Source organism: Pan troglodytes, chromosome 13, assembly GCF_028858775.2.
Source record: "Pan troglodytes isolate AG18354 chromosome 13, NHGRI_mPanTro3-v2.0_pri, whole genome shotgun sequence".
Taxonomy (NCBI): domain Eukaryota; kingdom Metazoa; phylum Chordata; class Mammalia; order Primates; family Hominidae; genus Pan; species Pan troglodytes.
Genome location: NC_072411.2, coordinates 45,677,837 through 45,702,266, shown reverse-complemented (window position 1 = coordinate 45,702,266; position 24,430 = coordinate 45,677,837). Strand labels below are relative to the sequence as shown.

At 36.6% G+C, this 24,430-nt stretch overlaps 1 protein-coding gene and 1 long non-coding RNA gene across 10 annotated transcripts in view; one reads left to right on the top strand and one right to left on the bottom strand.

Moving 5' to 3' along the window:
• The window catches only part of LOC104005193 (uncharacterized), a 269,037-nt gene extending 247,245 nt beyond the window's left edge, over positions 1 to 21,792 (top strand). For all 4 annotated transcript variants that reach the window (XR_678405.4, XR_010149739.1, XR_010149740.1 and 1 more), the window contains 3 exons: positions 2,162 to 2,199; positions 9,643 to 9,784; positions 21,197 to 21,792. This is a non-coding gene — a long non-coding RNA (uncharacterized LOC104005193). The remainder of the gene's footprint in view (positions 1 to 2,161; positions 2,200 to 9,642; positions 9,785 to 21,196) is intronic.
• ARHGAP15 (Rho GTPase activating protein 15) overlaps positions 1 to 24,430 on the bottom strand; it is a 638,999-nt gene that overhangs the window by 117,499 nt on the left and 497,070 nt on the right. The gene's annotated exons all lie outside the window — the stretch shown is intronic.

Sequence of the window (24,430 nt, the reverse complement as noted above, 5' to 3'; positions counted from 1 at the left end):
GGGTGAAAATGAAACATGAGACGAGTGCTATGTAATCACACTCTAGAGTTAATTTTAAGATCATATTTTACTGTAAGGATTTTGGTAATAAAATAACATTATATTTCAAAACTTACCAAATAGCGAGGTATGTTAACTGCCACCATATAGATACAACAAATTAAACCAAGAATTTAATTTCATCTTCAGTACGTACTACAGAAACCCCAGCAATACCAAATGAATTGTATTGACAATCAGGATTTGCCACGTGTAAAAACCTTCAATTTTACCTTCCTCAAAACAAGGCAAAGGTGCTTTTCTGTCTCCTTCATTTGGCTCTGCTCCTAACCTTGAGAATACTTAGTGGGTGCAGTACCCAAGACTATGGGAAAATCAGATGAAAGACTTGGTTCACTGAAGAACTGCAAACATCCGAGGAAGGTACTGTAAGGTATAGCACCATAAAACCATCACATTTTAGAACCAGAAAAGATGATTACAGGTTAGTTAATTCAATAATCCCATTTTAAAGAGGCAAACTACAGATCTGAGCGGACACGTGACTTGTTTGATGTGGTGGAACTCATTAGGGCCTGAAGCAGGAGAATTTAAATCACTTCCCAACCCACTCTTTTCTTGGTAAACCATTCTTGCTGTTTGAATAATGATAGTGCCACCTCAGGTAGGTAATAAAAATAGACACTTCACCAAAGAAAACTGAAATGTTATATCATTTTGGAGAAAACAAATCTGCATAGTCCCAGCATCTATCTCTCAGCCCATCAGGATCCATGGCTAGATAACACTTTTTAGAGTTATCATTTTTTTCCCCAGGGAAAAAATTGACTACTTAGTTTACTGACGGAGTTTAAAAGAAGAAAAAAAACTCCAACAACATGAAACTGGAAGACAAGAAATAATTTATAAAATTTTGGAAAATGTTAAATATTTGTGGTAAAAATAGTTTTTAGTGAAATGGTTATTCTTCACTTACTCTGGCAATCCCTAAAGTGTAATGTACTTTATAGGTGAAAGTATTTCACTGTTGTCATTCATATTAGATACTAGTTCCTTCCACCTGTAAAATGGGTAGAGCTCTAAGTTCTAGTTGTCCAAAGTGGCCAATTCATAGACTATCCAATTAGCATTTCCACAGTATTGGCATGCAGGCAGAATCTTGTCATTTTCATTTCCTTGTATTAAAGGGCACACATTTGTTCAATACCTTCCTTATTCAATGATTGTGGAAAACAGACTACATCTGCTGGAGAGCAAACATTGTTTCTTCTCTCCAGATGTCTGCTTTTTCTCCCAGAAGTTGGAGAGCATTGGACAAGCAATAACAGATGATGAACACATGCATAACTACAAATGGGCAAGCTGATTGTTTTCAAAATTGGTATAAACATTTGCTCTTGGGTTGAGATTTAGCCCATAGCAAATCTTTACATTTGTGTTATAAACTCCCAACTAAAAAAAATGTTTATAATGGAAGTGCTGACAATGTGAAAATTCAGTTACGGTCAGGAAAGCAGTTTTGTTTAAAAATGCCATTTTGCACTTCCATATTTACTTCCTAACCAGGGACTGAGATGTCAATTTCTCCAAAGTTTTCTTTCCTTGTCCAAAGGAGAATTTGAGGACTGTTTTGAAATGAACAAGAGATCTGACTTTCAGTGTCTTGCTTCTTCAGCAAACATCGAAATATAGAACCACATGCTGGTTACGCAACTGGTTACACTGATGATGATGATGATGAATGATAGAAGAAAATTAAGCTTGTTGCTAGAGAGAGGTTTCGCTTTTTTACAGTATTTGATAAATATAGGAATTTTTAGGAAATACCTTGCTCTCTATGACCCTGACTATGCTAAGACTCACGTACATTGACTAGGGGTTATGAAGTGAAGTCAGAGAAATCTTTTGACTTGCTTATAAATTACTTGGTCTGAGACTAAAAGTGTGGTTTGCACTATGTCTTGTTATATTCATAGAGATACCACCCTCTTTTATATAGCTGAACTGCAAAGACTACCTTACTGTTCACTCCCAGAATGGCAAAAAGATAGATGAAGATGGAGAAATGTGCACCTAACAATGCATCTTTATGAGCAAAGGATTTTCTTTGGAAAAACTGTGATTATATGAAAATCATAGGACATTTTATTTGTGATTACAGGGCGTGGTGAAAACCTCTGCTATCATACTGGATACAAGGTAACTCTTTTCATTTAGAAATTTAAAGCCATTATTTCTGATTATTTAGGTTTTTACCTGGATTCACACTTATTTTCAGGTAAATTGAAGTAGTTTTATAACAAAGCGTGAGGAGGAGGTGCGGGGAGGGAAGGAAAAGCCCAAAATAGCCCAAGGATTTAGTAGACATGAATAGTCAAGGACTTGACATGTCCAGCTTCAACATGTAGATCCAAGTTTATTCTCTTGAGTTCACGAATGAGAATAGGAACAAATGGCTCTTATTCTTGACATAAAAACAATCTTCTGCAGGGAAAAATAATATATGTTCAAATCTGAATTACCCTGTAGGCTACTAGCACTTAGATCTGCCTAATACTGTTACTTGAACAATTAGGGCATGCATGTAAAATTTTAACATTTGTATGTTTCTGCATTCAAGCACACAAATTGCAGGATACTTGCTTCATTCAGTGGTTGCCGCACAATAACTCTAAAATTAATGCATACAAGAAGGCTAAAGTTTAAATTATAGAACTCGAGTAACAAGAAACCAGCTAAGCATTAGGGCAGAATGTGCATTTTGCTTTTGTACTTTTGTTTGAAAACCTCAAATCATGCAAGGTTCAACCTTGCCCAGGGTCAAGAGGACTCCCATTGAGTTTATTAGTAAATGTAGGGAACAAGCTGGGTGCTGCAGTATCAATCCTCTGAGTGGACTAATATTCCGAGGATTAATACTCAGCCCTCTTGGGCTGCTAGATTTCTGGACCTACTTTGAAATGAGTCTTATACCCATCAAAATATAATGAAGAGGGCGTGTCTGTGAAAATATGAAAACCATTCTTATTTTCCATATTAATGAGAAAAGTTAATTTATTTCTCACACTGGGACATTTTAAGTGAAAGGCATACCTTCAATGATACCATATAAATCTTGGATAGCTAGTTAATGTTGCTAGTTATTTTGAATTTTCATTGTAATTTAACATTATATAAAGCGACGTATGTTTGTAAATTGAGATAAAAGAGCTCTGACGGACAGAATAAGTGCAGAATTAAAGATTAATTTTTTCCCCAAATGAGATCTTTTTGGCTTGTCCTCTTACAATTACTGCTTGGATGACTGAAATGTGTTCTTTGTTTGTAACTCAATGATTCACATAAAGGCAGCCTTGCAGTACCACATAAAACTAACTATAATAATTTGTTGAAATTGAAGAAAATGTGTTCATGTAGAAAGCACCTAACAACTCCTGCTTTGGTGTATTCTTTCCATAATCCTTCGATCAGCACTGTAATGTGAACAGACTCAAAGTATACTTTCTAATAAGTGCCTTGCTTTTTTTATGTTCTTTTTTTTTTTTTTTTTTAACTACTTGGTGATATCCTAATTAACCATGCTCAATTGATTGCTTTCAAAATAAGAACTAAGAACTCTCATCTAGTCAAGTGGAAGCTAATTCAACTCTTTTACACTATGGCAATGATAAATCTCACACACATACTTCCACTCATACCCACCACATGTATTATATTAGCAATATCATACTCTAGGTCTTCTGGTTTGAGTCAGTATAACATGATAGGCACATTTCTATGGAATTTCATGCATTATTTTCTTTTAATGCTTATGAGGGTAAGTACAAATATCCATTTTTCATTCACAGAGTAGAATTATTTTTTGACTTTTTTTGTGATCTTTTGACCAACTCTCACATCCAGAAAATGTGCCATTTCTCTTGTAAAAAAGCAAAAGAGTATGTGGGCGAAAAGAAACTCAACACAGGCAGAAAGAAACTGACCATTTCATGTCTTAACCCAATTGCTACTCTCGGTTTTCTTTTCTTTTTGTCAAAATTAAACACATCTTATTTGGATTGACAAGCACTTAATCATTTGATTATGAGATTATAGTATGTGGTCAGAGCATCTACTGCATGATGTTATTTTGCAGTAGAGGACAGGCTTTTTAGATCCTCATTACTGTGGGTCACATCTCTGGTCTCATAGATAAATGAGGGTAGACAATACAATACATACTAACTGTCATATACAGAACTGAAAAACTGTTTTCAGCATATATAAATCCCAGTCAAGGCATTACACAACTGGAGTTTAAAATGTTACATGTAAATCATCCAGACTTAAGCTTCTTAGGAAACACAAACCGTTCTCTAAGGACATATGAGACCAGAACGTCAGAAGATGCTATCTCACTGTGGGATGGCAGAAAACAGTGGCTCACAGACCACCCTGGTGTATAGTAATCAACAATGCAGTGGCCCACTTTATAAAGGCGTCAGACAGTCTGTAAGCAAAAAAGGCAGAGCCTCCAACTGAGACAGGCCCTGCTAATAAGTGGCTTCTAGGAAAAAGAAAAAAAAAGCAGCTTTAGCATATGCAACAGGTCTCATATCACAATCTTTTTTTTTCTTTTGCATTCCACCTTCTTTCATATGAAACAACTCCATCAAGAGTGTCATTCTGAAACACCATGAGCAATAGAATAGAAGAATGCACTGACATTCTTACCCTTCTGCTCTCACAGCCCTTCATACATTTATTATGGTGCTGCACTTGTAAATATCTCATCACATGTCTGTTTCCCCTGCTGGACTGTGAATTTCTTGAGTGCAACACCATGCCCTGTTCATCTTACTGTTTCTACTTTCAACATTAGTGCGTGCTGAAGAAATCCTTCAGTACATATTTGGTGAAAGAGCTTTTCAATTCCATTACTGCTAGAATAGCTATCTGGGAGGCTCTGGACAAACCACTTCATGTGTTTTGCTTCAGTTTCCTCATCTAACGAATGGGAATAATGCCATCTTGAACATTTTGCAAAAACTTGGCCAAAGAGATTCTGCAAGAGAGATTATGTATTTGAAAATATTTAAAAAATATTTTTTTTAAAAAGCTTGTGTTTGCAAGGTGCAGGTTGGGGCATTTCTTGCAATATAAGCTGAATTTCCTGAATAATACAACCACCACGTGATGCTTCAATAGTATCGCTGAATTTGACTTACTCAGACAAGAGTTATTTGATCTTATGTTCCCTACCATTCAAAAGAATCTAATTAATTTGTATAATTTATATATTTGATAATGAAAAATAACAAAAGACAATTATTTCAGAAAGTATTGACAATATATCAGTTTCCTTATAATTCTGACTTTATATGAGCAAAAGTACTTCAGTGAGTGCTCATACCTGCTGTGATAAGTACAGAGACTAAACCACATTTTGTCAATAAGGGGCAACTTGTACAAACTGGGTATGCAAATAGAAAATAATAATGTTGAAGAAAGTATAATTAATTAATTCAAGCTTCAAGATAAGATCACTGGATCCTGCTGACCCTACATGTTAATCAGTTGATTAATTGCTACAATCATAATAATTATATGGTACAAATCTAAGTACACTTAATGATAGTGTAGACTTAGAGTTAAAAGTTCTTTTCAATCTGCATATCTTTTCTCTGTCTTGAGTCAAGGGAGTTGGTTTCATTTACTTTAAAGATTTTACTTTAAAGATATCTTTTGGCTTGTAGAGCTGGAGATCTTATGCCAAAATTAGCCAAAGTTCATTTTTGCCTGTTCAATTAACCATTTTCGATTATTTCTTAATGCTCTGTTTAAAGATGTAAAACAATCTCAAACCTATGTAATAGGAATTTTGCATCATACATATTCATCCAATCATACTACTTTTACTCCAAACATGCTCACTGTACGAAGTGGTGTTGCAATTATATGGCAGTGGGTGTCCCCCAACATACAGTTTTCTATACTTTCTGTTCTATATTTGGATAGCAGATAGAAGGGGTCTGAGTTGTTATTGACATACTCAGATAAAAGTATGTGCTATAAAGTGTATATAATTTATCAAGAACTATTGAGACATTTAAAATGAGGACTAGAACTAAAATGGCTTAACATGCATACACATTTATATTTTTCACGTGAGAATCCAAGTTTTAGGCTTGATTTATTTTTGCACACAGCAACTTGGTATCATTGATCTGGCCGAACTTTCATTCTGATCACTGTCAACTTCTGACTGGCTATTCAATGCTCCAATCACTGTAAAAATTCAGTTGGGTAATCTTGAACAAATTCCTTACAAAGGTACACTGACCTGTGTTGGGGCTCAGAACATGATACCTCCAAGTATGGTCCTTTGGCATGCTGAGTGCTTTGAACTGAAGAAGATTAGAAGGGCCTCAGAAGCAGGAAGTTCTCTCTGATCTTTGCCTGCACTCCTTTCTCCTCTCATTTCTCCCCGGAAGCTGATCATATAAACTAGAACTCTTCCTCAAAGCAAGCCATAAAACCTAGAAATGTCACTCTCTAACTTTCTGTCTTCTCCCCTGAAGACCCTGATGTGATGGGTGTCCTGCCCTGTACCCAGAGGAAGGAATGTCATACAGAGACACAGAAAAGAATCTAGCAAACAGGCCTTGCTGAGTTCCACTCCCTACCCCCAGTCTATTACCATTAGATCATACTTTTGTCCAACCACATTTCTACATGGCTGTTCGTTCTCTATCAAACCTTAACATAAAAATGCACAGTTTTCCCTAGGTCTTCGGATCTTCATTTCTGAAAGTTCCTGTGTCACATTTTTGATTAAATAAATCTGTTATGCTTTCCCCTTGCTAATCTTTCTTTTGTTATAGAGGTGTCAGCCATGGCCCTCAAAATGGGTAAGGAAAATGTATTGTACTTTTTTGCCCCTACAACTGTCCAGATTCTGTCTGTAGGAGCAATGCCAGTAAGAATAATCATCTGACTGATAATTTGTGTTTGATTCAGTTTTCTACTGTGTGCAAAACAACTCATCAACACAGCTTCTCAATTTCTGTCAAGTACATTTCTATCCTCTTGGTTATCTAGCTTCAAACCCTAACCCATCTATTTCTTCCAAGACCGTTTAACCGAGATGTCATTAAATCATTGCAACTTTTCTTTTTTGTAATATTTTACATAAAGTTTCTTCTTTTCCTTCATTTCTTCCTTTTATTCTTTTGCAAAATAGTGAAACATTTTTAAGTTGGTGAACACCTTAGATGTAACCAAGCTACTAGATGCTTCTTAAACTTTCGCCTGCATATTAATAACCTGGAGAGCTTGTAAAAAGAGATTCCTAGACTCTATATTCACTGGTTATCATAAAGGAGGTCTGGAGTGGGGACCTCAAATTTACAGTCTAACATGATCCGAGCTGATTCTGATGCTACCAGTCTTTAAAGTATACTTTCAGTAACACTCTATAACTTTTTTTTGGCGGGGGAGTGGGTGGGGGGGAGGTGTCACACATCTAGGAACCTTGCTCCAGAAAATACACAGATTCACATGTACATAAATTTGGCCAATCTTTTGGGGAGTGGCACATGAGCTTCTTGAGGCATATCCATGCATGGGTCCCAGAGGACTCAGGTCACTTGCCCAAGGTTATATTTGGGCGATAGCCAAATGTAGTGCCAAATCACAATGGGGTTTCCTGCTTCCCTTCCCCTCTTAAACATATCCTGAAAATTATCACCACATTATTTTCTCTAAAACATGGGTTTCTGCTTTCCACTACCTTTCTCAAAAATCTTTAATGGAATTTCCCTGCCTGCAGCATAAAATTTAACCCATCTGCAGTATTGAATTCTCCACAATTAATTAGTTAATTTATTGACCAAGAATTTACTGAGTCCCTTTTCTGTGGAAAGTACTGTGATAGGCAGGAGGATAAAAAATTACTGCTTTGCTTTCAGGGATTCACAATACTGGATTAACTGTATCTGCTCTCCTTTGTTTCCTACTGCTGTCTCCAAAATCATTGCTGCCTTCAACCCCAATTCCTCACTTTCCACAAAACAGCAGCCTCGTCTCAGGGCTGGAGTCAGTGCTTGGCTGGAGCCAACATTCCCTGGCTGGCTCTCCAAACTCCATATACTCTTAATGCCTCCTTCATGAAGTCTTCCCAAACACTGCATTTTTGTCTCTCCCTTCTGTAGAACATTTATTGTCTTCATCATTCATTGTGCTGCTAGATCACACGTGCTCACATGTTCTTCTCTAGTTCGGGGAATGTACCTCTTACTTCTTCAGTACTCTCCTTGAGGAGCATATAGCATGGCTTGGACAAGGTGCTGTGATGTCAACATACTACGAGTAGGAAGAGCTGCTCTCTTACTTGGCTTCACTAAGGAAAAAGAACCAAAATCAATGGTTCCCAAATGTGACTGCCGCCAGGATCACCTGAGGGTTTGCTCATGATTTTTTTTAGAAAACATTTTGGAAACTTACCCTAGGCATAATGAATCAACATCTACCTGGGTGGGTCCAGGAATCTGTTTCCACAAAGGTGAGTTGGATCAAAAAGCCAGGTTTGCGAAGCCTTCAAACAACTGATTCTGAAATCCCCTCCAACATTATCTACTCACCCTCTTCTTATACATAAAAAAAATCACTACAAATATACTTAGTGCAGAAACTTGCAGAACACAGGAAAACAAAAAAGAGAAAAAAACCTGTATAATAATTCCCTGCTAATATTTTGAAGTAAATCCTTTCATTCTTTTCTCTACATATAAATATTTACAAACATATTTTACAATAGGCTTATACTATACATGCCATATCATACTTATATTCTCTTAATATTTACTGGTGTTTTACCTTGTGAAATAATGCTTTCTATAGCACAATTTACCAATTGCTTAGTATTTCATAATATAAATGGGCCATAATCTAACCTTCCTTAAGTTTGTACACATACTTCTACGTTTTTCAGTATTATAAGTAATGTTTTGAGGGGCAAGTTTGTATACATCCTGGTGCATATCTCTGAAAATTTCCTAAGGTAAATTTCTAGATATATAACTGTCAGTACAATGCATGCACATTTTAAAGGCTTTTGCTAAATATAGCCAAAAGTCCTTCTACAAATTTTCTAAGAGTTCTGATTCAAAGCAGTAACAGGCCTTGTCTCATCATGAACTTTGGCATTTCATCTACAGCTAAGTTTATATCATAAATAGTTCTTTACAGGCAGCACCAACTTATACCCTTATAGCATACTTTACTATGTGAAAATTGCATGTTTCATTAAGCTTACTGTAAATTTACTGGCTGTCTTCCTTGCAGGTTTCCACCAACATTAGAGAAATGAAAATTTTAAAATAATTAATCTCCTGAAGTAACCTTTGATGAGATGTAACATGAAAGCTAAAAACCTGAAGCAGGAGAATGCTATTTTCTCATGTGATACCTTATTCTAGCCATCTGTTGAACAAATATCTGGTTCCAAATAATGTCAAAACCGATGGCAAATCTTAATAACTTTTACTTGTGGATATTAGAAAGAACAACAGTGCTATTTGTGTAGTTATCTTATGGCAGTTGAAATACTCTATATGAATACACAGTTTGTTTTTTTTTTGTTGTTTGTTTGTTTGTTTTTAGGTCTTTAACTTCTCAGCACCAGTTTTATGGAGCCCCCACCGCTAAGCAAGTGTGCAAAATGCAGTGCTGCTTCGCATTGGGAAATCCCCAATCTGGTGCCAAGAGGTTCATAAATACAGTAATGGACCCTCTTATGTCAAAAGTGAGTACTGTTTAACAGCGTAAGTTGGAACAGCCTTCAGGATGCTTTGCAGCTGCAGTTGTTCCACTGCAAGACATCAAAAACTTCATGATGATGGTTGTCACACCAGGTCCTAGAAAGGCAACCTACTTCAGTCTGCAAAGTGAACTAAAAGGGAATGGTTGTTCATACATGGCCCTGATGCCACTGACATAAGAAACGCAATGACAAGAGCGATGAAGTAGGAATTTGGTGGCAGATGGTCAGGTCTGCAGGAAGTGTCCACCCAGCTTTGTTTGGCCCATATTATGAAACAACTAGAATAAACACTTAGTGTCATAATTTATAAGCATATCAGTACCAATAAATCAGAATCATGCAAACAGTCATGTTTATTATATTCTTGTTGCTTAATATTCATGACAGTAATTTATTTTTATAGTACAGTCTCACTGTTCTCTCCACCATTGCTCTCTGCATTTAAGGCTGGCAAGTTGTACTAGCAGAAGTTCAGGTAACCCTTTGAAGACTGCAAAATTCATTAGCCTGGTCAAAAGACTTGATTTGCTCATTTAATTTTTCCCTTTTTCTCTCATAAACTTTTAAGCCATTGAGATGAAATTTCTGGAAACTAAGTAGTAGTAATACTTCTTCGACATGTAGAAAATGTGAATACTAGAGTCCACCTAGTCCTCTGGTAGTAGCTGCATAACAGAGCTCAGAAGGCAGATAGGAACATTTGGAGAGATGTAAACAGTTAATTCTTGAATTTACTGTCAACAAAATGGATTGAATTAAGCATTGTTTCCATCTCTGCCATTCACCTTCTCACCACCCTCTTCCTTCTGATTCCCCATTTCAGTAGTTTGAGATCATTGCTCCTAACTACTATGGATTGTTCTAGGAGGAATTACTTGAAACAACCACCACAAAGCACATTGTTTTAAAAATTCATTTAGTGCCAGAACTACAAAGATCAGTAAGACATGTCTCCTACTCCAGAGAAGTTTATGTCAGATAAACAGACATAAAACGATATTTTCGTTGGTCTGTACCTAGACACGAGACAATTTATACCCAGTTTTGTGTATTTAACTCAGTAGAGAAAATTTACAATTAATTGCCAGAAAAAGGAGTCACAAACATACAAGCCTGGGAAACAAATTTTATTTTAAAATGTCCCAACTAAAAATACTCTTACAATACTATTAAGATCTGTGGTCTTATTCTATAAGTTTGCTGTGTTTTAACAAAGACGTTAAACATTTTTTAAAAAGTGGAATACCACTGAATGTGAGTAGACATAGTATTTTAATTATAATTGAGCTCTTTTTATTATGGGTATGGAGGGTTGAAATAATGAATTTATAGACTCCATGAAAATACTTTTCTGGCACATGGCATGAGGGATGAAGTGACACTTTGCTGCAGTTTCACCTTTTAATTAAATAACACATATGATGAAAGTTCTAAGAAATTTTGTAATGTTATTTCCTAATTCACTTGCCGGGGATTGTAATAAGGACATAGTGCCTTCTTTCTACCTTTAAGCATTTGGAATATGGGAGCTTGATTGTTGTTGTTTTCTTCTAGTGATGCATTTTGCACAGAATAGGTGCTCTTAGCTAACATTCCTAAAAGATAAATTAAATGTTTGTTACAAATAAATTTACATATCCTTTAGCCTTCTCCATCTGCTAGGTGTGTTTGAATTTCACTGGTGCTTATTTTACTTTTAAAAATTTTTCCAGTGACCCAGGCACAAGAACGAGTACCTGTAATGTTGCCTTGGATACAGAAAGCAATTAAAAAATGTTGAATTTGTTTTAAATTGAATAGTCAAGATGGAAGTCTTAAGTAAACAATGAGGTTTTGAGTATGTGTATGAGCAGAGAAATTCATTTGTGTTCTGTTTGGTTTCCTCCCATTGTAGTTTTTAACAACATAAAGTCTTTATCTGAACTACATCTGAATCTACTAATTATCTCATTTCTAAATAGACACTTGTAATCATTTTTTTTTCAAATTAGTCAAAAACTACAGTTGTGTGGTTAAGAGTAACAGCTTTGGAATCTTCCAGTTATGGGTTCGAATTCTAGCTCTGCAAATTCCCAGCTGGTAGCCTTAGGAAGGCTATTTAATATTGATTAGTCTGAATTTCCCAAATGGAAACAATAGGAAGAATAATAGTAGCCACAAAGGAGTATTATAAAAATAAACTTAAATAGTGAAATGTACACATAGCAATTGGCTATATGTAAGTAAAAGTATGGTAAGTATACTAGAAATTGGAATTGTAATCATATGGACAGTTATGGGGTTTATTTAAATTCCCACTAGTCTAATAGTTTATAGTATTAGTGATTCAAATTCTTTCTAAATGTTGTCCAAATGTCTAGAGAACTTCACTTTGTAAATTTGGAATGTCTCTTCTCTGAGGTTTTTTTTTTAATATTTTTTTATTTTATTTATTTATTTTTTATTATTATACTTTAAGTTTTAGGGTATATGTGCACATTGTGCAGGTAAGTTACATATGTATACATGTGCCATGCTGGTGCGCTGCACCCACTAACTCGTCATCTAGCATTAGGTATACCTCCCAATGCTATCTCTCCCCCCGCCCCACCACAGTCCCCAGACTGTGATATTCCCCTTCCTGTGTCCATGTGATCTCATTGTTCAATTCCCACCTATGAGTGAGAATATGTGGTGTTTGGTTTTTTGTTCTTGCAATAGTTTACTGAGAATGATGATTTCCAATTTCATCCATGTCCCTACAAAGGACATGAACTCATCATGTTTTATGGCTGCATAGTATTCCATGGTGTATATGTGCCACATTTTCTTAATCTAGTCTATCATTGTTGGACATTTGGGTTGGTTCCAAGTCTTTGCTATTGTGAATAATGCCGCAATAAACATACGTGTGCATGTGTCTTTATAGCAGCATGATTTATAGTCCTTTGGGTATATACCCAGTAATGGGATGGCTGGGTCAAATGGTATTTCCAGTTCTAGATCCCTGAGGAATCGCCACACTGACTTCCACAATGGTTGAACTAGTTTACAGTCCCACCAACAGTGTAAAAGTGTTCCTATTTCTCCACATCCTCTCCAGCACCTGTTGTTTCCTGAGTTTTTAATGATTGCCATTCTAACTGGTGTGAGATGGTATCTCATTGTGGTTTTGATTTGCATTTCTCTGATGGCCAGTGATGGTGAGCATTTTTTCATGTGTTTTTTGGCTGCATAAATGTCTTCTTTTGAGAAGTGTCTGTTCATGTCCTTCGCCCACTTTTTGATGGGGTTGTTTTTTTTTTCATGTAGATTTGTTTGAGTTCATTGTAGATTCTGGATATTAGCCCTTTGTCAGATGAGTTTCTTTTATTGGCACAATATTTGAAGTTCCTCCCCAAATGTTGTAAATTTTTATCTCTAACTGCTCCATTGTTTTAAATGGCCTTGCAATTTGTCTTATATGGTTTTGAATGTATTTGAGGACGTAAATATGGACTTGGAAGACAAACTGCTCAGGTTTGTAAATATCACAATACTAGGAGGAAGGCACAATGAATTTGTAGTTAAAAACTTGGGTTTTGGTCCCAGTTCCTGTTGTTATGAGACTCAGGTGACATAAGTCTTTTGAATATGCAAAACTTAAAGCAAAATTCTCTTGTACCATGGTGCAAGATGGTGTGCACATTTCAGCATGGAAATTTAAACTTGTACAAACTTATCTGAGAGAGAAAATGGTAAAAGTGAGAACTTGGACTCTAAATTCAATTTTGGATCCCAATAGTATAATATTAATAAGGAAAAAATCAAATATTTTATCATAGTAATAGGAAGATATTGTGAGAATATAGGAGGAAGCTTTATTCTGCACTGATAAAGTTGTGCAAATAAAACGGTCCACTGAAGTATGATTTCTCTTATTCACTGAATGTGTCCCAAAAATTAATACGTTGAAGCCCTAACCCTCAATGTGATGGTATTTGGAGAAGGGTCTTTGGGGGGCAACAAAGTTTAGATAGGGTCATGAGGGTGGGGCTCTCCTGGTAGGATTAGTGCCCTTACAGAAAGAGGGAAAGATCAGAGCCCACTCCTTCTTGTATTTGAGGACACAATGATCTTGTGTTTGAGTACACAATGAGAAGGTGGCCATCTGCAAGCCAGAGTAAGGGCCCTCACCAGGAACTGACCATGCTGGTGCCCTCATCTTGGACTTCCAGCCTCCAGAACTGTGAGAAATAAATTTCCATTATTTAAGCCACACACACTCTGGTATTTTGCTATAGCTTCCTGATCTGACTGAGACAATTTCCAAACCTTAGGAGGGCACATTTGAGGGAGTGTGATCTTGGTGATGAAGGGTCTGGAAACTTTGATTCATGATAAATTATTGAAAGTGCAGAGGAAGAAAGGAGAGCACTGAACAGGCTCTACGGGTTACACTTTAAGTGTTTTAAAAATATTTAAGGGGCTGTTAGAAAAAGATCCTGCTGGAAATCTGACATTGACTAAAGTGGTTTTTCTAGTTGTGCTCTGGCTTGTCTTTCTCCTTGGTGGAGATTTCTGCTCAGTTAACACTGAGGGGGCCCAGCTCGCAGAAGCTCTGAGCATCACAAATCCAAGCTTACAGACAGGAGCTTCTGAAGCCTTTCTGGGTCTAATATTTGTTCAGGATCATTCTTCTTTTCCTGATGACTTTTTCTAAAACATTTTCATAACATGACACAAGCACATAGAAATTTCCAAAGAATATTTCAATGAGGTAATGGTTTCTTCTTAGATGCCAATTAGATATTCAGAGAATAATACACACAAGGTGTCAAAGAATAATGTTACCATTGTGCCTAGAGTTAGGGACCTGAAAGAAAAGCTTAAAAGATTGTTGCTTTCATCTCTTTGTAAGACAGTAACCACCTGCAACTAGCGGGACAGATGGTACTAATTAGATCTGCCCATCCGTTACTTGGCAGAGGAATGGGCTGGAAATGGGAAAGGGTCAACCTTTCACCTGCTGGACACTCAAGGTGAGAAGAAAAAGGAAAGGGGCCAAGAACTAACTAACTGGCTAGACAGTAATCATGGACTCAGGCTTTAGGTATTTGATCTTTTAGAATTCCAATTTCTGAAAAATAAAGGTGTTATATGTAATTAAATGGTTGGAAGTGGGAGGAACTTCACATTTAAACAGAAAACTATAAATAAGCCAATGAAAAGAAAACACTCATAATTATCCAATATAATTTTTTTATAGTTCATAGATTAAAATATATATATATATCTGCTGTCATCCTTCCAAACATATTACTTTTACTCTTAAACCAGCACCACTACTTATTTTCTATAATAGTGTATTCATTTTCCAAGTTTCTGTTCAGAAAGTGTAGGTAGAAAATGTATGAGCCTATCCTTAGGGAAAAATTCCATTCTCTAAACCACATGACAATTCTCAGTGTGGATATTCCACTGTTCCAACATGAGCAGAATTCCCCCAGGAAATTTATAGTACTCCAGGAGCCATCACATCTAATGTTTAACTCTGCAGAGCAGTAGGAATGAGCCAGATCAAGAAAAGCCACAATTCAAGGTGCTTATGATAGTCCTAGAAGCTATTTAAGGAAAATTCTTGTATTGACAGAGGAGGGCTGGAGAAAGGACAAGTGCTTGAGCAAATGAGAATGTCTGACTGAATGTAGGCAAACAAGGGTACTGGGTAAAGGATCCATTCTTATTCCATAACAGGCTTTGAAAATAGCACATGAGGCTGGGCATGGTGACTTGGGATTGTAGTCTCAGCACTTTCGGGGGCTGAGGCAGGAGAATTGCTTGAGTCCGGGAGTTTGAGACCAGCCTGGGCAACATAGTGAGACCCTGTCTCTACAAAAAATTTGAAAAAAAAAAAAAAAAGCTCCTGAGAGGTTAATATGAAAGTTCTCTTGAGATAATTAAAAAATAAAAAGTCTACCTTTCAAAGCTAGAGTATTGTGTGGCAACTGAAAGAAAAAGTGAAACATTTCCAGTTTGGAGAACGTGTGTGTGTGTGTCTGTCTGTCCGTCCCTGTGTTCAACTGATAACTCTTTGAACATTTTAGTTGATAACTCTTAACATTTTGGGATCTACAGTGTTACAAATTTCCCAACTGAGAGAAGGTATCACTTTGGAGTTGGCTCTTCTGGTGCCACCGTGAACATCACAGATTTGCTAATATTTCGTAGAAGCAAGGCAAGCTCAGGTCGGAGAAGCTGGATAGCATTTGGGTTATGATAAAGGCGTAAGTTCTATAATAAAGTGGTAGGCTTTGGATTATCCAAGTGGGGTTGGGCTTGAGAACAGCTGGCAGAACAAAGGAGAAATGTCATGAGATGAAGGAAATGGGATCCCTGGGTCACGAAGCAAGAGAATATCCTGTCATATGAAACATGTTTGGTGCTGTGTGAAATTCTCAAAGCAAAATATTAAAGCAGAATGAAGATGGCCGCTTTAAGACAATAATTTGAAATGGCTTTTCCAGAGAAGTGGAAAGATTAGTTAGAATGGACAGCAAGGTCCTCTGAGACTGTTAACTAAAGGACACTCTGATTATATTCTAATATGATAATACCAGTGAACTTGATACTGTGTGCCAGGGATTCTGTAAATAAGTGCATTTCATGAAATTCTTTTTACAATTGCCATGGTGAAGATACAACTTTTCCCTCCATTTTATAAATGTGGAAATGGAGGCCTAGAGAGATTAAATATTTGCTCTAGGTCTAGATAGTAAATGGTGGAGACAGGATTTGAATACAGGTGGTGGTGTGTGGTGCGGGTAGAAACTTTAGCTTAGCTGATGAGAGACTTCCCTGAGGACTTCACAGTGGAGTAGCAATCTGGGAGAGTGTGTTCGGTTGACAGATGGAGCAGTCAAAGACTTTCAATGTGCTTGGGGTATTCAAAGAAGAGCCAGGGTACCAATGGGCTGTAATGCAATGGGCAAGGCAGGGAACAGTAAATGATGAAGTTGGAGACCTTGTGGGTGACCAGATCATAAAGGACTTTGAAGACCTCGGAAGGATTTTTCTCAAAATGAAATGCAAGCCAGTTATATCAGTTTGCTTGTATTTTAGAACTAGAATCATGCTGGGTTGGGTAGAGAAAAAAATGAATATGGGAAATGGCCTGAGTCAGAGTTGGGGGTAAGTGGGCAGATATTTTAGAGGACTCATCAGTGGTGATCACAATGTGGTGTCAAGCAAAGCATAAGAAATTAGGCAGAAGCCTCAGTGTAGGATAGAAGGCCGCCCAACCTTCAGTTTTATTACAATCTATTGATGCAGTGAAAACCAACCACTCAATTCCACTATTAGAAGAATAGGTGAAGATAATTGCTTTCCACCAAGTTTTGAGGAGAAATTTTGCATTTTGTTATCTATTTTTTAAAAGCAGGTCTATTCAGTAGAAGTAAGGATGCTAGGGAAGCTGACTCATGAAGGCTGCCTGGCTGGTTGCTCAGCTTGAAGAGTTTATTGCTTTGAAAAAGTGACCTTAAGTAGATGGAAGAAAGGAGTGTAAGTAAAATAAAAGTTTTAAGGAAAGGCAAAAAGACAAGCACCACATTTTCTAATGGAGCTGATGTCTTACCACTCAATTAATTTCTGAGTCAAGGCCCAATTTTAATTCTGAATCACCTTCTAGTTTTACTTATAAAGGGCTTTTCATTAAGCCAAATTAAGGAGATGGAGGTCCAGTTGTTTATCATCTAGCACTAAACCATTCTTACAAAAAGACACCTGTGCAAGCCATTTGGCTCTAGTCAAGTATTTTTCTTCAATTTCATTATGAATATAATTAGAATGAGTTAAGAGACAGGCTAGGCATTAGCCATAAACTTTCCAGTTTGCACACACACACACACACACACATTAAAAAGCAACCACAACAAAAATACTCACCAAGTCTGTGAGAATGTTAGCTTGCAGTGGAAACTAAAAAAACAGTCTTTGTAAAATTTACCTTTGTTTCAATTTCAAATTTCCTTGAAATGCTGCATTAGAGGATATTTTTATACTGCATTATTTTTACATCTCTGTTTTCTTTGTGATGAACCTTTACACCCGGCTCTTTCTCTGGTTTTAAGGCAATTTGTCACTATCATGCTTTCATGTTTAGCAACCGTTTTTAGTCAAGTGCCTTGCAAGCTCTGTTTCTTTTCTCCTAAAGAGTGTCATCATGGAGTTGATGATGCATCAGAAATAGTTTGACCAAAGGGCAAGATAAAGTCAAGAGTAAAGAAAATATTTGCAAATATACTTGACTGGCTTTTCCCCCCACAATTACCTATTGAGAGTATACTCTAAAGGCAAAATGGAATAAAGGCCATCGGGGGAAAAACCATTAGAACATGCAATAGGTACTTTTTGCCATAGGGCAATGTATTATTTTTATCTGATGAGGATGTGACTGATGTATAGACAGGGATATGAGTTCCGTTTAAGGACTAGGCACAGGATAATCTCTACTTTTGGTGGCTAATAGTCTGCATTTTAATGGTGCTCAGTTGATCTTATGGGTGCCATTTCTCACAACTTGTTTTACTCCTTAATTAATCATTTAAAAAAACACTCTCTTCAAAGGCATGTGTGATTGTGGCCTTTAAATTGAAGACTTGTATGTAACATCATTACTATCTCAATTTAGCACCGACTTGCCTAATCTCTGTGTCCTATGCATACATACATTCATATGTATATATATATATATGAACACAATATATATGTTCATATGTTTTTATATATTACTATTAGATATATTTACTTAGTCAAGCCAGAAAAAAACACCAAAAGAGATGGTATTGGAATCATAAAATTGTTTTTGATCACGGAGTTAGCATTGATTGCATTCTAATAATGTAAAATGTATGGAACATTGCCCAGGAGTGGGAGGAAAAGTTATTTTTGTACACAAAAGGCAACTTTGGAAACTTCAACAAATCAACAACTGCCAGCTCACATACCCTGATTTGATTGTTACACACTGTATACATGTATCAAACCATCATATTCTACCCCATAAATATGTACAATTGTGCATCATTTAAAATAATAAAAGCTAAAACAGCTAGAGAAAAATTAGACACCTTAAGGCAGAATATATTTAAAAATGCAAACTTCTAAAAATAAGAACTGCAATGCCTAAGATTAAAAAAAATTCACTGGCTGAGACTAACAACAGAACAGATGTTGAAGAAAATAGTATTAGTCCACCTGAAGGCACAGCAAGATCCATAAAAGACAAAATGGATAAACTGGACTTTGTCTGCTCTTCTGAAAACACTGTTAAAAGAAGGAAAACAAAGCCATAGAATGGGTGAAAATATTGGCAAGTTATATATTTGATAAAGAACTAACATTAAGAATATATAGGGAACTCTTGAAACTCAATAGCAAAGAAATAGCCAATTTTTTTGAAAAAGTAGGTTTCTTAACTGCAGAAAATAATAATAATGGAATGGCCAATAAGCACTTGAAAAGATGCTTAACATCATTAATCTTTAGTGAAATGCAAATTAAACCACAAAATACCACTTCACACATAGAATGGCTAAAATTAAAAACACTGACCACACCAAGTGTTGCTGAGGATGTGGGGAAACTGGAACTCTCATATACTGTTGACAGGAATTGAAAAATGGCTCAATGACTTTGGAAAACAGCTTAGCAATTTCTTAAAAAGTTCATATATACCTACCATATGAACCAGCTCTCCACTTCTAAGTATCACCAGGAAGACTAAAAGCATTTGTCCACACAAAAATTTGTATATAAATGTTCACAGATTTGTAAATGCTTCATTTGTAACAATCAAAGACTAGAAACAACCCAAATATCCATCAACAACTGAACAAATTGTGTTATATTCAAATAATGAAATATTACTCATTAATGAAAAATGAACTCTTAATATAACATGGATGAATCTCAAAATAATTATTTGAATGAAAAAAAGCCTCTGCCCCAAAAGATTGCATACTGTATGATTCCATTTATATAAAATTCTAGAAAATGTAAATATATCGATAGTGACAGGAAGCAGATCAGTGGTGGCTTGGGATGGGAGTGCAGAGCAGGTGGAAAGGGGAAGGAAAGAGGATTGCCAAGGATTAAGAGGAAACTTTTGGGAATAACAGAGATGTTCTTTTTCCTGGTTGTGGTGCAAATATTTGTCAAAACTTATCAAAGTTAAGCTTTTAAAACATGCAAGTTCATTGTATGCCAATTATACCTCAGTAGAACTAGAAAAAAATCCTCAATTATGAAAAATTAAAAATAAACTATAGAAAGATTAAGGAAAGGGTGGGAAGGAGTATATGCTCACCTTATGAATGGAAGAGTTAGCAGATATTGTTGAATGTTGATGAAACAAGAAAAAGAGGTTTAGGCATATTATTTAGCTTGCAATTATAATATATGGCTACCACATACTAAAAGAAGTGGAATAGAATGAAACAATATTAGGTAACAGATATTATCCATGGTTGATAAATCAAAAGTAGAGATATTATCTAGAGTTATGAAAGTAACCAGAAGAGATAAAAATTAAAATCACTAAATGAGGTTTCCTCTCACGAGTAGGTCAGGGGATATGATGTGATAGGGCCCAATCCATTGCTTTTCATCCTAACTTCTTCTGTAAGATTTTGTTTGTTGAATATTGTAATTTGATCAAGTAAATAATTATAAATAAGAATCTTAATACAATTAAAATACTCATATGAAATAGAAAAGTAACATTGTGTACATATAAATAAATTTCAAAAGGAGATATTGAGCAATTGATCATAGAAATCAGAGTGCAGGGTTAAAATGTACCCAGAGAAGTCAACATTTAAGGCATGAATGCTTTTAATATCTAGTACTAAACATTGAAATATCACTCACTCTTGGAAAGTTCTACTTTATTTCTAACCTACTTTATTTCTAACCTAAAACTCCAATACTGAAATTTCTGACCATTAATTTAATTCTAAACTCAGCTTTTAAAATGTAGAAAAAATGCTTGTAGTCTTATATAAGATGACATAGGACATATGGGTCTTCTGTAGGATGATATAAAATACAGATACTTGGCAATAGCTATTGCTCAAGGCAATATAAAATGATACAAAGTATTTATGTTTGTATTTGAATGCCAAGTCTAGTTTTTTGAGCTATGTGCATTAATAACTTCTCTAATTTCTTTTTAAATAGCTTACTAAGTGCCTAACATGGAGTAAGAAAATACTGTTCTATTTCATTCTCATAGTAACTACTTTATGAGCTAGAAATTATTGTGCAGATGATCTTTCCATTTCTCCAATATCTCCTGCTTTCTTATTTTGAGAATTACATGAGACAATTATTAGAAATGCCAATGAGTTTTTCTCCTCCCTTTCTCTTTTTCAGGAACTTTGGAAAAATGCAGACATTAAAACAGAAAAAACATTGCTTGTTGTCTTTTTTCTTTGGATCTGTAGAGTTACCAGAAGAAAAAGATGGGAACAGTGGTAAAGTTAGTACATTTCCTAGGATTTAGATCTACTGGAAATGTCTGGACCCCTGCAGGCCTCTAGCCACAAGATTGCATCACCTATCATAAAACTCCCTGGCTGTGCTTTTCTACTGAGTTCACATTTACAGTACTAATAATGCCTTCAGTACAAGTCATTTCCAGGGAATTAAATCTTTGCAGTCAGTGGGTTAAATCCCCATGAAATAACCTGCAGGTGACCCAGTTGGATTGACCTCAAGTATAGAATTTCAGATCAATAGTTGCTGTACTTGGATTCTGAGATATAAAACAATCCCTAGTGTTTTTGTTACCCCAATGAGTATTATCAGACAAGGGATTACTATGGCAATTGCAGGGTCTTATGATATTAATGGGGTTTTTTTTTTTTGGTCCAAAAAGAAGTTATTTTAAAAAGTAAATGCCTTCTGTTCACTCTTCTTGGACTATGTGATAACTTTCAAACATATAATAAAAATTAAAGTAATTCAGACTGCTCCAGTGGTCATTAATTGCTTGTACTAGAAATAGCATTTTCTCCTCAGATGCAAAGTATTCCAGTTGGATGCAAAATTCTGTTTGGTCTAACCACCTTTTAACTCTTCCATGAAAGAGTAACAGATCTCCCAATCTGGGGCCAAATAAAAATGTTAACTCTCCACAAACTGGGCTTGGGGGTAATAAAAGAGAAAAGGGAAATAATGTTATGACAACAAGTACCATGACATCAACTGACATGATGTTTTACTTGTGTGTAAGCAAAAAACAGAAACCATTTTAAGTATTTACACCAACAAAGGGAATTAATTTGATGCAGACAATTGGTTACCCATATAAAGAAGAAGCTGAGAACCAGATAAGGAAGAGTGGAGTAACCAAGAAAGTAGACACATCAGGAAGCCACTACCTTCTCCAGGCTGGAAAAGCAAAGAAAGGAGAGTCTGTGTCACCAGATGGGCCCTGTCTGGTCAAAGCTGAAGCTGTAGAGGAGAAGGAGCCTCAGGCTGAAAAGCTACCTGAGGCAGATGGGTGGCAAGGGTGAACGGGTTGGGGATAAACTCATAAACTGCTGGCCTTTGTCTTCTCTCTCTTTCTGCCATCTCCTTCCAGTGGCTTTGACCGGGTGCAACAGCATCTCAAGAGCACATGTAAGTTTGGAGATTTCTCAAATAACTTAAAACTGAGCTACCATTGGGCCCAGCAATCCCATTACTGGGTATACATCCAAAAGGAAACAAATCTTTCTACCAAAAAGACACAAGTACTTGCATGTTCATCGCAACACTATTCACGATAGCAAAGATATGGAATCAACCTAGGTGCCCAGTGATGGTGGACTGGATAAAGAAAATGAGGTACATACACACAGAATACTACACAGCCATAAAAAAGAAGGAAATCATGTCCTCTGGAGCAACATGGATACAGCTGGAGGCCATTATCCTAAGCAAATTAATGCAGAGACAGAAAACCAAATATCCCATGTTCTTTCTTGTAAGTGGGAGCTGAACACTGGGTACACATGGACATAAAGATGGCAACAATAGACACTGGGGACAACTAGATGGGAGAGGGAGGGAGGTGAGCAAGAGTTGAAAAACTGTTGGGTAGTATGCTCTATACCTGGGTGATGGCATTATTTGTACCTCAAACCTCAGCATCACGCAGTATACCCAGGTAACAAACCTACACATGTACCTTCTTAATCTAAAATAAAAGTCGAAAAAAAAAAAACACTAACAAAAACAGCATCTGCAAAATATAGCTGGCTAGGACCAACCCTCCTATGGTACAGAGAATAAAAGGGAAGAACTAGGATCTGAGGACAAAGAGGCCCAGACCCAGCCTCTTTGTCTTCAATTCATCCTGTCCTGTGAATTTACTTTACCTGGTTGGTCCCTTTCCATATAAAGCCGAAAACTCGTGAGTGGATCTGTTGAGTTTCTCACTGTATAGATTTTTACAAGAGGCTATGTAAGCTATGATAAAGCCCTGCGATGGGGTATAAATGTTCTTAAAATTTTGAAAGACTTTTTAGTACAATTGGTACACATGGAGAGAAAGTATTTCCTCTGGTGTGGTTTTTACCATTGCCAAGGAACTAGGTGGCCATTCTCTCATTGCTTAAGAATATTTAAATATGAATTACAACCTAGAGTTTTTCCTAGGTTTAGAACACAAGGACTAGCTTCAAGGTTATATCAAAAATACGTGGGTTAGTAAATGTACGTCTCTGTCCAATATCATATGTCTCAGCCCCATTACCCTGTTGGTTGATCCCTCCGTTTTACATATTAAAAAATAATGACATTCTACTATTCTGTTTTGAGTTGAAGCAAGGCTGCTGAGTGTCTTAGTCCATTTGGCCTACTATAAAAAATGCCATAAATTTAGCAATTCATAAGCAACAGAAATTTCCTTCTCATTGTTCTGGAGTCTTGGAAGTATGAGACCAAGTTGACAGCCCATTTAATGTATTGGTGAGGGCCCACTCTCTGGCTAATAGATGGCAACTTCTAGTTGTGCCATCACATGGTGGAAGAAGATACAGGTTTCTCTTGGGCTTCTTTTATAAGGCCACTAATCCCACTCATGAGGGCTCTGCCCTAATGACCTAATCTCCATCTAAAGCCCCCCCATCTCTTAATACCATGACCTTGGGGGTGAGAACTTCAACATATACATTTTGATGGGAAACAAACTTTCAGATCATAATGACAGGTGAAGCCAGCTGGAATTCCTGGGTCGAGCGGGGACTTGGAGAACTTTTCTGTCTTACAAGAGGATTGTAAAAACGCACCAATCAGCGCTCTGTAGCTAGCAGGGGGATTGTAAATGCACCAATCAGTGCTCTGTAAAATGCACCAATCAGCAGGATTCTAAAAGTAGCCAATCGCGGGGAGGATTGAAAAAAGGGCATTCTGATAGGACAGAAACAGAACATGGGAGGGGACAAATAAGGGAATAAAAGCTGGCCACCCCAGCCAGCAGGGGTAACCCGCTGGGGTCCCCTTCCATGCTGTGGAAGCTTTGTCCTTTCGCTCTTCACAATAAACCTTGCTACCACTCACTCTTTGGGTCTGTGCCATCTTAAAGAGCTGTAACACTCACCTAGAAGGTCTACGGCTCCA